Consider the following 15,296-nt stretch of genomic DNA (forward strand, 5'->3'; position numbering starts at 1 on the left):
GAGAGAGAGAGAGAGAGAGAGAGAGAGAGAGAGAGAGAGAGAGAGAGTGTGTGTGTGTGTGTGTGCTTGTCTTTCTGTATAGTTACTGTATGGTTGCATCATTCTTGGTAGGATTTTGAAGCGGTGAGAAATGAGCAGAGAGGAGAAAGAGATGAGATGGATAAACAAAGCTTGCTATGTTTCCACTGATTTCGTGACACGCTGATGTCAACATTGACAGATATTTACTTCATCTTCCCCAAATCAAGAAAACAGCATGAAGAACTGATGACACAACTACAGTAAAGAGACTCAGAGAAAGTGACTCACCGAAAGGACAAGCTATCTCCTGTTTCCATTATCAGACAACATGAAAGCATTTTAAAATGCAATCAACTAGCTCATAATCAATGTCTGTGATGATTGTCCTGCAGCTTCAGATATAACCAGTGTCTGTCAAATACTGCTGTCCAGAATCAGGAGTCAGTTCCATCATTGGACTGGTGAATCCATGTGCTTTTGATTTTATAATGTGTTTGGCTCTGACATTTTAGAGAAAAAAGACTTTAATCTCACATATGTGAAACTATTTTTCAGTCATCACTGATTCTCACAAATTGTATTATTTCGAGCAAACGTCCTCTCGGTTGTCTTCCACAGGGCCACTTTAGCACCACTGTCGTCCCCTGCGACTGATATCATTTTATATATGACATAATTAGATTGTGCATACATACATTTTACAGTGGTAGCTTAAGGAGGGTCACACGTTAATCTTAGGCAGTCGCAAGATGATTAATTCAGCAAAACCACTGATTCTTTAACAAGGTATTTAAGATAAATAAAAGGCCAGTAGTCCTTTTGTCAGTTACATAAATGTAGTGGAGCAAAAATCTTTAGTAGCCCTATACGTAAAGTACCTGAAACTGTAATTAAGTACAGTAATCCAGTGAATGTATACGAAGTTACTTTCCATCCCTACTTATCTCTGTGCCTGTTTCTGCCGTATGAAGGTGAAAAGATGGTGCCTCTCCATCAGGGCTGACAGAGTGCTCGCCTCATTATTTCATGAGGCTGAATCATGTTGTGATTAATATTGCAGTAATTGTGCTCCAGGACGAACACAATACAGCAGGCTATGGAACAAAGGGCTTTTATTTTACAGCCGTGCAGTTTCTTTGTTTATATCTTCGACTGTTACATCAACAAAACGCAAGTCCGCCCACAAACACTTTTTTTTGGTATTTGATTTGATGTGCAGAAAAGAAAATCAAGGACAGAAATGAAGGAAATAAACTGACTTTATGTTGGTTAAATAAAAATTCCTTTATTGTGATTGATGACTTGTTAAATGCTTGTTCCTCCTGTTGACAGTGGAGACAATCAAACTCTGTTGAGAATCAATATATTTTAGATCAGGACAAGCCATCAAAACCCTTCACTGAGGATCTAAAAATAAAGCTGCAGGGGCGGAAATCCACCTGACAAGTGTGTGCGCCTCTGCATCTGATATCTGCCAACAAAAACCCACTCGACTAATAATGACTAAAGTTTAGAGACATAGACACTTTGCACCACATTTTGTGACAATCCATCAAACGGTTGTTGAGATATTTCAGTCTGCACCAACTGACAGAATGGCATTACCGTCCATATAACCACGCTGCATAGCATAACATAGCATAAAACAATGTGTTTTGTCCTTCAGTGATGGTCGCTTGGAGTTTCGGTTTTACTTGAAGTAGTTAGATTTGACTTGGAAATAAATCAGGACTATTAATGTATTTAAATGTAAGGCTTTAATTCCAAAGAGGTCTTATCTCCATCAGCTTTATTTTAGTTTCAGACATAAAACTAGTGAAACCCTCCTCTCCTCCTCTCTCTTCATTTCTCTGTTCCCTTTCCTGCCATCTTCTCTTTCCTTCCCCTTTATCTCCTTTCCTTTCTTCTAATTTCCTTTCTTCCTCCCCTCTCCTCCCATTTCCTTTCTGTTCATCTCCTCTTTACTTTCCTCTTTCTCCTTCCCTTCCCTCTCCTCTTTTCTTTCCTCACCTCCTCTCCTCTCTGCTCCTCCAATCCTTTCATTTTCTTTCCTTTCCCTGTTGTTTCCTTACTTCTCATTTCCTCGCCTCCTCTCTCCTCTCTGCGCATCCTTCCCTTTTGTCCCCTCTTTGCTCTCCTCTCCTCTTTCTCCTCTCTCCTCCTATGATTAGCTGCAGCTCTGTAGGTTACCATAGCACCCAAGAGAGAAAAAGTCAACCCACACAGAGTCTCCTGCCTACCACTCATTCTCTTCCTCTCTCTCTCGTTCTAGCCTGCCATTGTCTTTCCTCTTGCTCTCTCCCTCTCTCTGTCTACCTCACCTCTCTCTCTCGCTGTCCTGTCTCCTGCTGTTCTCCTCACCAAGACGCCATAATACTGTTAACATCTCACGAGGAATTTTGGACATTTGTGTTCACCTGAGTGAGTGAGTGTGTGCCGGCTTATATGCATAGATGCTTGGGTATGAATATGCAGCTATGTTCTGCCCAACATGACAACTCAGCCTCACTGTCCGCCCACACACACACACACACACGCACACACACGGACAAACACACACTTCCTAGATCCACAGGAGAGAGTGGGCTCTGACTGGGCCCTCCAGACTCTCCAAAGTTATTGACAGTTGCAAGCTAGAACAAGCCGCTAATGTGTGTGACATCTTCCGTTTTCTGTGTTTGCTTGTTGTTTCTATCTAGTGCTTTCTGAATAGCGAAGTGTTGGTAACTGCGTCTGTGTAATTGCTGACACGGCATTCATTGCACATTTGGTGTGCGTCATTGTTTGTAAGGTTGGTGTTTGTGTGGAGAGAGAGAAAGAGAGAGAGAGAGAGACAACCATTAGCCAATTAGATGAGGCGGTTTGGAGTTGCGATTGAACGACAGCCTGCGGTTATTGTGTCATGGCCAGTTTTTACGTGGACGACGTGCTTGTATGTGCATGAGTGATAGTCAGATAGCCCAACATCACAAATGGGTGTTTTTTTTAACTTATGCAACATACAACAGCCTCTATATTACCCATCAAAGTCCGTTTACATGTGCTACTGCGTAAGTTGTAAAAAGATACGCAAAGTCTGACAGATGTTCCCAAGTCACTCCATGGAGTTCTGTTAAACATAAATGGGAGTGAGGGGAAAGAGATGAAAACAGGGGGAGGACAAAAAACTAGAGGAAAGGCGTGAGGTAAAAGAGAGTAAACCAGCCTGCTCTGGCAGTCCTTCCACTGGTCCAATGGTGTTCCCAGTGATCTTTCAGAATACCATCTGCTGTCTGCTCCATTCAGTATTCGCTGTGTTAAATAATCTATGTGGCCTATAGCGATCAGCAGGATGCTTCACTGCTGATGATCATTGGTTAAATGTTGAATTTCTTTTTATTTGGGCAGTTCTGGAAACAAAACACAACTTGGCTTTATTATTATGAGGAAGGTTAGATCTAAAGGAAACAACACGCTTCGTGAGAAATACTATAAATATAACTTTCAATCACATCATATCATGTGTTTATTTTTCTTTGCCACGTATTTCTTTTTCGTGGTCACTGTCATTTTTGAGCCTGATTATTAAATGTAGTGACACATCCTGGATAGATTCAGTTTAGGCCACGAAGGCTTATGCTGTTGGTGTTTTTAACAGCAAATGTAAAACGCGCTGTGAGGTGGCGTGGGCTGTCCTTGTTCAGAATGTTAACGGAGCTTTGCTCAGTTGTTCAGCACAAACAAACACAACAGGTGTGGGGTAGGTAGAGAGGAAATATGTGTAATCAAATCCAGCAAGCTAAGTTGAAAACACAGCTACTTCTTTGCTGATGTGGTTAAAGTTATGTGCATGCATGGAGAGTGTGAGGGTAGGAGTTAGGCGTTAATGTTCACGGGTTACAACAGGTTACCAAAAAACAGCTTCTGAACATGCAGCTGAAAGGAACCATGAGATGAGGGATTTGTGTGGGCAGTTGTGAGTCATGCGGATGACAGTTGTGTGAAGTTTCTTCAAATGCATCACTGTTATGAATTGAGTCATGAGGAAAAGGTTTGATGATTGTGACAGAGTGAAAGCTTTATATTGTGTGTGTGTGTTTCCATGCATGCAGCAGGTGGAGCCCTGGTTCCAGTGCTCAATATCTCATTGATTATAGTAGTCAACGGTAGGGATTTAATTAACATTTAAATAATGGATAACATTACATATGTAGCCTGTTTTCATACATTTCTGATGAATTACTGTCATGATGTTATGAGCAATCCTGCTAACTTGCTAGCTGAGTGATCAATGTCTCTGTGGCATCTTTACTTCACGTGAACATGGAGTAAAAGTGGGACCTTTGATAGTTTTGAGCATCATCTGATGTGTGAAATCGAACGGCGTTTAAAATAAATGCAGCAGGTTATGGGATATGATATGAGAGATAGGTAGATACTACTGCCTCTCCTCTCTTCATCACACTTTCGTGCTGTGCTCATTAGTTTCCATGGTAACAGAGTGTTGCTGAGCTGGTCGTCAGGCTGCCCACTCAAGCCCGCACACACACACACTCACACACACTCATTCACCCGTAAATTCACTCACACACAGAGACCTACAAATACAGTATGTATTACAGTTGCATTGACTCAAGGACACACAACACAATGATGCGTAGACACACATACATCCATATATACACGCTAAACTCATACAAGTGCTTTGTTGTTTTAAGGCTTTTTATACCGTGAGAAGGCAACCCTTATCACTTTTATTGTGTGTGTGTGTGTTTGAACGCGTTCTTGGGTGTGAAGTTTCGTGTGTTTGTCTATATATTCCCCCCAAGCAGTGACACAAGTCTTTAGGAATAGTAAGACCAGTGGGTCAGATGCTGGCAGCCGTGTGGTCCCCAACGCAGACACATGCAGGCAGGAATACATTCCTATCAAGTTGGTTCTCGGAAGGATAGAAATCGAAGGAGCACACACATGCACAAAACTTAAATATGATGTGTGTGTGGTAGCTAGCCCACTCAGAGCACTGCAGAGACAAAGACAGAAACAGAAATACCAAAGTAGGTTAGAGCGAAGCATTCTGGGATAGCAGGATACCCCTGGGCTTCTGCAAGAGGCTCTCTTTCTTTCTCCCTCTCGCCGCTTCTAGACTCTTTCTTTCTTTTCACTTGTTTGTGTGTTTTGCATTCTTCCTCCTCACTGATTTCATCGCTGCTTTAATTCATGTGCAGAAGAGAGAAAGTGAGAAAAGAGGTGATCCCTCACACATACCACATGAAGATGTTTTTTTTTAAACAGAAAGTTTAAAAGTCTTAAAAAGTTTAATTTCTCAAAAGTTTAATTTCTAAATCTGTTGTAAATGTTGTTACCTTTAGCTTGGTGAGATTTCTTTCCCTGCTGTATTTTACATTCATAGGGCTGTTTTGTAAGATTCTTGTTCCAGTCTCTGCCTCTATGCGGAGTCAAGACAGACATTATCTCTCTTCTCTGGGATGAAATACTCAAAGAAATGTCTTGATCTTTTATCATGTAATCTCTAGAATTTAATGATCAGGTGATTTCATCACTTCAGACTTCCTCACTGGAAAATAAGTATGGTACTTTATGTTAATCATTTCAGAGGGCACCAGCGGTGTAAGTAAATTCACTCAAGTACTATTCTTTAGTGCACTTTTGAGCTACTTAAGTATTTCCATTTTATGCTACTTCTACTCCACTACACAACCCAGTTTTCTACTTTTACTCCACTCTATTTTCTTTTGCTAACTTTAGTTAGCCCACTAGTTACTTTACAGATTCAGATTATTGATACAAACTCATTCTGCAGAATAAGTACCTTTTAACTTTTTATACTTAATCTTGATGCTACTCCTTTTTATTAAGTTGACTGAAGTGAATGCAGGAATTCAGGACTTTTACTTACAAAAGTATTTGTACACTGTGGTATTACTACTTTTACTTATAAAAATGATCTGAGTACTTCTTCCACCACTGGGGGGCATGTGTGCTTGTGTCAAATCTGTAACAGTCATATATTGCACACTGCATTCAAAGTCAACATGTTAATGCCATGAACTTAAAACAAATGTTCCAAAATATCACTGATTTAGTTTCATGTAAAGTAAAATCATTCTCAGAATGGAACAAATGAAACCCAGGGCTGCTTTGTCTAACTAGTGTCTGTTTTTTTACTAACTTAAATCTTTTTTTTTTCTGCCACCATTAGCCTGTGTCAACAGTTCACAGCAGTTTACTTACTAAAAAACATCCACCTTTCACTTCCTTTCGACAGTAGAGCAGATAGTAAAGTCATTGAAGCGTTTGTAACCCTAAACGTTTACTCATTCATTCATTCATATGTTAGTTTAGTTTCACTAAGTGATTCATTCAATTAATGTCACGCATGTGCTCCTTTCTTCCTCTTTTTCTGTCTCTTTTTCCGTCAGCTGATTAGGAAAAAAATAATGAAACCAAAGAGAGGGACAGAGAGAAAAGAAAGATGGATGGAGTAGAGGGAGAAAGCTCACTGGTTGGCAGATCTGTTAGGGAATCTATTTAGTTGCTGGCTTTATCCCCAGTGCCTGACCATGCCCACTACAACACTCTGAATCACAACGAAACTCCTGAGGGAAGCTTTTATTCCTCGCTAAAGGAGGCTTAATTAGTAACAGGTTTTATTAGTGTAAGCCATTAATAAACAATACCTGGCTTCCTGATTGTCAATACAAATCTCTTCTTTGTTTAAGCAGGAAAAGAGACTCGAATTTGGTGCACCACATTTACATCAATTGTTTTCTTTTTTTTTTGAACACTTCAGGCTGTCAGATTTCTGCTGATGGCTTTGTCTGACAACACTGTAACTGTAGTCTAACTGTAGCATCAATGCAAGACTTCCCTTTGCTGCTTAAATTAATGAGGACCCAAAACATCATGCTCCAATTTGTCATTAAAAGGTTGTTTTTTTTATTCAACATGGAATACACTGTACATCTATTCACCCCGAGGAGAGGAGGAAGGAGAGGAGAGAGGAGGAGAGGAAGGAACAAGGGAGTATGGGATCATTGTTAAATTAAAAAGAAAGGAAATGCAAAAGATAGAGGAGAGAAGAAAGGAAAGGGAGATGAAAGGAAATGTGACCAGAGAGGGGGGAAAAAAGAGGAGATGAGAGGAGGAATCACAGGGAGTATGGGACCATTGTAAGTTTCGTTGCCTTGGGCGACACTCTACATGCATCCCTCCTCACGTGGCTCTTGCCCTCCCATCTCCTCTTCTTCCTCCTTCTTCCTCAATCTCTTCCACTCTTCATGCCCCTCCCAATCTAAGGCATTGGCATGCAGATGATGTGATGTATGGATTGTTTTCTCTCTGTGTCTCCTCTTCCCCATCTCATCAGTGATGCACGAGAAGAATGCATGTGGCTTTTTGCCTTACATTTGTGTGTGTCAGGGTCATCATGTAGATTGTGGTGTCACTTGGTGTGTGTGTGCCTCTGTGTTTCTCTGTGTCAGCGTCCCAGAAATGGCGGACCTGAGGGAGTTGTGCTCCACTTTCACTCCTTTTATTAATTCACCCTTCGCTCCCACACTGTTTGCCTGGATGGATGCGATGGAAGGAGAGAAAATGAGAAGGAGGACAAATGAATGAGTTCAAAGGAGAGTTGAGAAAGATAGTGAAGTCATTTTTGATGTTTCTCTTGCATTCAGAAATTACAGTATATTAAGTCAAAATTAGACATGAGGGCATGGCTTTGAAAGACTCTGAATATTGTGGTTATTTTAAAAGCGACCCATTTTCATCACCAATCACTCCTCACGTCCTTGAGAGACTGCAGCTTTTCATCATGCCTCAACGTGAGGCACTGGCTTTGTTTCTTTATTTTCCACAGATAAGAACAGGGTGGATCACAACAGACTGTGGGTGGGCAGGAGAGTCAGCATTCGGAATATTCAGAGAGAAAAAGACCTTGTCTGTGGGAGCTTTTTAAAACTGTGAAGGACCATAGAGTAACTTTCTTCCATTCATTTGTCTGTTGCTCCATTTATTTGGTGTAAAATGTGGAGATTTTAGGGACACGTTCAGGAACGATGCTTGCTTCAATGCTGCAAAGTTTGTTGGGGACCTCCGTAATTACTTTTACCTTGTGCATTGGCGAAACGTATGCCATAAAAGGCTTTTACCCAAAGTCTGTGTAAATTTGTTTCCAAGGACCAGTGCCGTAGAACAAAAATCTGGGCCACGTACATATGTAACATCCTTCTACCCTTTTAATACACCCATTATCACGCCTGTACAAATAAATGAATCACAAGTAAACACAAGCATCTGTTTTGGTTAATGGGGTAATATGTAATGAAGTGTTTATTCATTTCGGAAAATCTGCACAATTTGAAGTCTCATATCCATACATCTCATCAACATACTGTAAAGCTTTCACAATGAGGTTTTTCCAAAATGATAGATTATTATTTCCATCAGTTTTTTAAGCTCTTCTTGAATTTGTTTGTAGCATAAACGTAGCATAATAAATCTTTAAGGCACAATCAAGATGTCTCCAAAGAAGTTACGCTCAGTATGAAAACTGAAAACAGGATTAGAAGATCTGAAACTGGACTGACTGGTCCTAATGCAGGTAGCAATGCTTATACCATCATACAGACACTACACTGATAACAAGTGTGTCTAATTCAGCTCAACATTTATAGTGATGTATAGGCTGATCAGATAGTACATTCACTTCCCACCACTAACCAACATCTGGAGGAAACCCTGTATTTTGAAGCATTATGGGCCTGAGCAGGGGCGTTTCTAGGATTCAAAGAAAGGGGGGGCTTAGCCCCAAGGGGAGTGAGTCATGTTTGCGCAATTTTTTTTGGGGCCACGGATATCCATTGTTTCAGACAGTTCATCGATTGGTTCAATCAGAAGGAGTGTGATTTTGCTCTGTAGTTTTGCTTGCATTCAGTATATGATAACACAAGAGACAGAATTTCAGGGTCATAGTGAAATTTGACAACACAAAAGACAGATAAACTAGCTTTCATATCCGCCTCACTCCCAAATCCTAATTCTTAAAGGGACCGCACAATGGATGGAGAATGGACCTGACAGTGTCAACTTTTGAGTTGTTTACTTGTTTTATTATGAGCAGAAGGGAATAAGATTTTGATCAACATTTACATCTATTTTGTTGTCCGTGTAGCTTTTACAAACCAGTGATGTTTTATGCTCATTTGGACACTATCACTGAGATAAAGATGAACTAGTTCAGTGTCAAATATACCATTCAATGGAGAAATAAACATGAATAACAAAAATAAAAAAACACATTTCAAGTACATTTTAATTATCGAATGATAAATATTGTATGATGGGCTGAAATGGAAGGCACCCAATGCATTCACTATAATCAAGTCCAACTAGGATTGCAATGTACAGAGAAAAACACTATAGGACTAGATCTAGGATAGCATTAGAGGCAGATAAAAAAAATACATAACATAGCCCACTACAATATTCCCTTTCATTTGCCTCAAGTAAACCTAAATTTAAGCAGGTAACAATCGTTAAAAACTACAGATAGCCACATTCTGTAACTACCTGTACTTATAATTTCACTCCGTGCATCATTTACTTTGAGCTAAACTCCTTGGCTATAATCCTGGCTGTCGTTGACGAGAGACGTTACTTGGCAGAGTGAGAAAGCCAGCGCAGCAGCCTCCCCAAGGTCCTAGTGCCCGGGGCTTATATCGTTAAGTATGATAGGCTATTGGATTGTAATTTGAAGGGGGAGAAAACATACAAACCAGAACTATTTCAGCCCCCCTAAAATAGGCCTAACGACGCCCCTGGGCCTGAGCCCATCTTCTTATTTTTATTCATCACAAATGACACATACCATGACTGTGAGAGATTTCAAGGACTGTAAAATAATGTTTAAAATCAGAAGAGTCACCAGCGTGAATTAAAAAATGGATCCCTCAGGCGACGGGTTGCATCAGCCACTATGACAGAAGAGAAGACTGCTACAGCAGCAGTAACAAAACAAATAGTTACAACAAAAGGATATGGCTGGTAACAGAGATACCGAAGAGTGAGAGTATACAGATGCAATTTTAGGCTGCAAAGGGGCTTTTGTATAATTGACAAGTGTTGAATTGCCTGTTGGAAAGGAGAAGCTGAGAGTCGGCTGTGACTATTTGATACAGTTTATTTATGTACAATACTTGTGTGTGTGCCGGTATCTCTCTCTCTAATCATAATCATACATTCAACACGGGCCTTTGTCTCCATAACGAGCGTCACTATGACTCATGCTGCATCGCCATGGTGACAAGCATCCCCACATTAATCGGGTGTCATTTGGATTGCTTGGACAGACAAACCGACACACGCACAGGCAGCTGTGGTTGTTATATCATCGTCGGTTCAAGTTTCTGTTCAATCTCGGCCACGAGTGAACAATTATTTTACGTTACCGAGCAATAATTCCATGTCCTTTGTGTTGTGGAGATTTAGTTTGGTGTTAATGAACTGACTGTAAACAAGGAAGAACGCCGTGTGAGTTCTGTGCTGAGGGCACAAGTAGTCATGGAGCGCCTCACACATGTGAAAGGAAACAAGTGGTGTGTGTGTCGTTTGTGTTGTCGTCCACAATAATGTAATGTAAAGAGTCCAGTTTCAATAATATTCTCAATCTTCAGTCAAATAACACCATCATGTAGTGTGACCAGAGATGCTAGTTTGTGTAAGTTAGTATTGTAGTCAAGACCAAGATCTTTAGGGGTTGAGACCACGTCTAAGCTAGAGTGAGTCAAAGTCTCATGAACAATTAAGATATATTCAAACACACTATCTAGATCTAGCTATGTTGAACTCAAAGTGTAAATTCCTATACTTTGCATGCAACCTATAGAACTGCAATATATCCAACATGAAGTACAGGGGGCACGAAGCATAGAATAGGATATTACGCCTAATTAAAAAAGAACATCAGTTTTGAATTTAATTTCTTTGTAAAATAATTTATTTCAGAAGAAAATAGCAAAATCCATGACTTGCACAACGATTTATTGGTATTATTACTGAGTCTAATTGACTTTCAGTGCAAAAATCCCACCAGACAAGGCTTTTATTGTCAGTGATCAGTGTTGTAAAACTGTATCATAGTCTAAGGAGCATGCATGCAGAGGGCTGATGAAATAAATCACATGATGCAGCTGCAGAATATCATTAGTATAACCCTTCATTTTACTCTTGACTGAAGACGGCTATTGTATTCTATTAGTATCAACACAGTCACTTTATTACCCAGATGTGACAAAGCATCAGCCGAACATTGTCACACTGAGATTGTATGCGTGTTTTATCCTGATTATGTAAATGGTGATGAGAGACAAGTATTTTCTTTTTTTAAGTGACAAAAGGAAATGGGGGTGGAGTCAGCACAAAGCAACAAATTCAAGCCTTGAATTTCTTCCACCATCATTATTGTACTCTGCTCATGTGGTGAGGTAGAAGAGAAGGCTTGTACCAACTGTTATTAAGGGGTTATTAAAGGGGCTTAGTAAAAGGCTATTGATTCACAGAAACGTTTTTTTCTTTATTGTCTGCTTGCACAGGAAACCTACATGAAGACGGCACAAGAAGATTCATCGAGAAGACCGCTACTGACTGCTTAACCGAACGACAAACCGACTCAAACATGTTCAGCAAAGCTTGGTACCCATAAGGCCTTGCAGGGGCCCAGTGGGTGGGGTTACAAGGAGGCAGAGATGAACCTGACCAACCACAGGCCGTCACCTGGGGATATAAGCTCCACCCACCACTGATCTTCAGGGTAACTGACAACTGGACCAACGCCTTATACGTCGGCATCTCAACTTTCATTGGCCAACAGTACAGGTAGGAAACGAGCGGAAGAGCTCAAACTTGTTTGTCTGCATCAGCTTCTTTCCTAATTATCACCCTGACTATGGAGCTGGAGGACGGGTGATGGAAAGGGGAGCTGAAGGGTGGGGATGATGAAGTGTTTATACCTTTTGCCTAATCACGGCTACATCCCACTGCCTCCCTGAGCTTAATTCACAAATTCTGTCTTTTCTCGTCTCAATGCAGTCATACAACTTTGGATAATAGCACATACTTTCAGACAGCGTCCTTGAAAGTATTCATGGTTTTTGCACTCGGTTGAACACAGAAAAGGGGGATTGAAAGTAATTGTGTGAAGTGTGAATCAAGCTTTAGAAGTTATAACCCTGCATACTTTCTCACCTCTGCACCTACACAATTCAGTTTGAAGTGGGTGTGATTTTTATTTTTTGAAAGTTAAAAAAAACTGTCAGACACAGTCCTTCCAATGTTGATGTTGGATAGGTGTGGGGGGAGGAGGTTTCAGACTTCATTTGGAGCATACTGAGGCTCCCCGGGCCTATATTCCCTCAGCATCATCAGTGGCCCATGTTACAATCTGTCTATAACTTTTTTGAGATATCATGCACAGCCATCGCACCCGAATGTGCTCACTCTCACTTTTGAGCTTCCGCGTGTTTATTTGAGAGTGCAAAAAACGTGGACCGTGAACTGCTCCTCATGCTGCGTCTACACCAAACGCGAAGCGAATTGTCGCGTTGCATTACTCGCGGGATCATTTGTGGTTATTCGCCTCATTCGCGCTAGACTTGTCGGAGAGGAGGAGTGGGTTATCTCCATAGAAGCTGTTATCAACCAAGCCTTTATTTCTGCTATCAAACATGGAAGAAATAACCACCATTTGTGCTACTTGTTGTGGAAGTCCCAGATATCCCGGGAAACTAAACGACGTCTTGTCTGGGTTCATAACATGTTCATTCATCTCCGTGAATTTCATCGAGCTGTATTCACTGTGTCTATCAAGCGGTTTATTGTGGTTTATTACAGCTGTATGAACCCAAAATAAACAGATTTTGTTGCGATTTAATTGCAATACACAGACAAAAATGGATGCCGAAATAACTACATACTGAAGCCGATTTGTAAAAAATCTGAATTGATTTGTGTTAGTTGTCTCTGCAAGACGACAAGCAAATACCTTTTAAAATATTTGTTTTTCTCGATGGATTAATCTACAATATTTTTTTCCTGATTCAACAACAGCATGCAGGGTGATGACAGGAGGAGCATCTCAACGCTGAAAGGCTTTCACGACACAGCATCACAGTTAAAACAATTTTAACTTGCGCCTGGCACAAATTTACGTTTACTCGCGTCCATTCCCGTCTTTGCATTGACTTTGTATGTAATCTGCTCGCAGGAAAATAATTTGGTGCAGCGTTTGGTGTGAACGCAGCATCAGAATGTTGTATTAGCAATATTAGCCTTAGAGAGCTAACATAATGGCTAGCTTGGTTAGCACTAAACTGATCACAAATCATCTTACAAAGAGCATCTACGGATAAGGCTCCAACCAGGACATTTTAGGAGAATATAAAAACAATGTCTCTCAATATTTGTTTGGTCCCAGATCTGACAAAAGACTGGATGTAATTATGTCAGTTTCACTGCTGCTAACAACAGAATGTTCAACTGAAACCACCGCTGGTGGCAGAACAGACACGCACACATACACAAAACACGCACACACATTGCACAACAGGGTTTCCAACCACTGGCAGAAACTCTGCAAAGAAGAAGAAGAACTTAGGGCTCTACGATTTATGGAAATCATGTTCCTATGTAATTTGAATGAATCACCAAGTTGCTATTGTTCCCCCTGATTCCCGGACCGACATCACACCATGTGATGATAAGCAGCACAAGCATGCAGGTACTCTGGTGACACTGAAACTGCCGCTGTGGCACCAGAAGCAGCTGGCACTGAGGCACAGGAGAACATTTTAAACACAAACTAGGATGCTGATGACGGTTAAAATCAGACAAGCCGTGAAAGCAAAGAGTTAATGCTGAAACAATGGGGATTATCTGTTGTTTGGAATGTTTTTCATATTCAAATCTGTTAAACAAGGACAAATCTTCTATGGAGGCACTTGAGGAAAATACTAAAACGGTTCATAATTGGAAGCTTTAATGCGTTTGGCCATAAAAGAAGCACATGAAGTGCCCAAAATTTAAAAGGTTTTGGGTTTAAAATACCTGGGAGCTATGGGGAGTTCGGCTCCCCTGAAAGAGACATTAGTTTCCCAGAAAGCTTAATTTTAACAATTTAGGACTCTGAAAAATTGAAATTTTTGGTGTCACTGCTTTTATCTGTATCATTTTTATTCCCCTGAATGTTGCAAATGTGATGTTTGAATAATAGATACTTGTAGGCTGATGATGCATATGTAATAAGAGTAGTGTAGCTGCCTTTGGAAATGGTTCAGTACTTAGCAAGTGTGCGATCGTTTTAGGGTCACAACTTTGGTTGTGGCTGTTGCAGTTATGAAATAAATGAAAAAAGACAGTTCTACGACATTATGGGTGAGAGATCTCACTCAAAAGATTAAACAGGTACTTGAAAGCATGAAGAAGAACTTGTAAAAGACCAAACACTCGTCATAATTATCCAACTAGCCATCAAACCATGGTGGGCTTATATTATTGTAATATGTACATATTGCTCAAAATTTAGACACATTTTCAGTAGAGGATCCGTGAAATGATAAATGGTACTCAACCCGACAGGTACGTTACTTTACTCTTGTTAAATTACTCATTAAATTACAAATGTCAGCTGTGGGAATAAAGCTCATTGCCCACAACGTCGATCACCAGTTGGATGTCTGAAATATGAAAGATTATTCCCCATCTTGCTCTTTCCGCATGGTTCAGAGCAGTCTGCTGTAAGCTAAACAGAGGGCAAGAATCTCTGTGTAAGTTGTTTGTACTTCAGAACTATGGATTCTTCCTACTTGACTTTTGCTGAGTGAGTATATGCTCTACCCTCATGAGTCTTTGGGCTCCCAACAAGGAATTAAAAACAGTCATTATTAAACTGTGATCTTCGATATGTATCGCTCAAACACACCATTTGTGTGTGTGTGTGTGTTTCTCAGTGGATGTCTTTGTAGGCGTACATGGTCATGTGAGTGTAGCCGCCTCACTGTGTTTCTCTCTCTCTCTCTCTCTCTCTCTCGCTCTGTCTACTGTTGCCATGGAAACCAGTCCTACGCATCCCTGTTCGCTGAGTCAGGAAAAGGAGGGTATCGTTGGACTGGGGTGGTCCTATCAGAATCACTAGGTGGCATCTCAGACCCATCTACCAAACAGCATCTAGCTGCTGTGAAATCACTCTGGAAGACTCTGGTTGGCTTTTTGCTTTTAGG

The 15,296-nt window shown here is 40.6% G+C and overlaps 1 protein-coding gene across 3 annotated transcripts in view; it reads left to right on the forward strand.

Moving 5' to 3' along the window:
- The window catches only part of lrrc7 (leucine rich repeat containing 7), a 97,827-nt gene that overhangs the window by 9,593 nt on the left and 72,938 nt on the right, over window positions 1-15,296 (forward strand). For all 3 annotated transcript variants that reach the window (XM_031859774.1, XM_031859773.1, XM_031859776.1), the window contains exon 2: window positions 11,616-11,898. The gene's annotated coding sequence lies outside the window, so the exon portion shown is untranslated. The remainder of the gene's footprint in view (window positions 1-11,615; window positions 11,899-15,296) is intronic.

The sequence above is a fragment of the Anarrhichthys ocellatus genome, unplaced genomic scaffold (genome assembly GCF_004355925.1).
Source record: "Anarrhichthys ocellatus isolate YVR2014 unplaced genomic scaffold, GSC_Weel_1.0 scaffold22, whole genome shotgun sequence".
In the NCBI taxonomy this organism is placed as follows: domain Eukaryota; kingdom Metazoa; phylum Chordata; class Actinopteri; order Perciformes; family Anarhichadidae; genus Anarrhichthys; species Anarrhichthys ocellatus.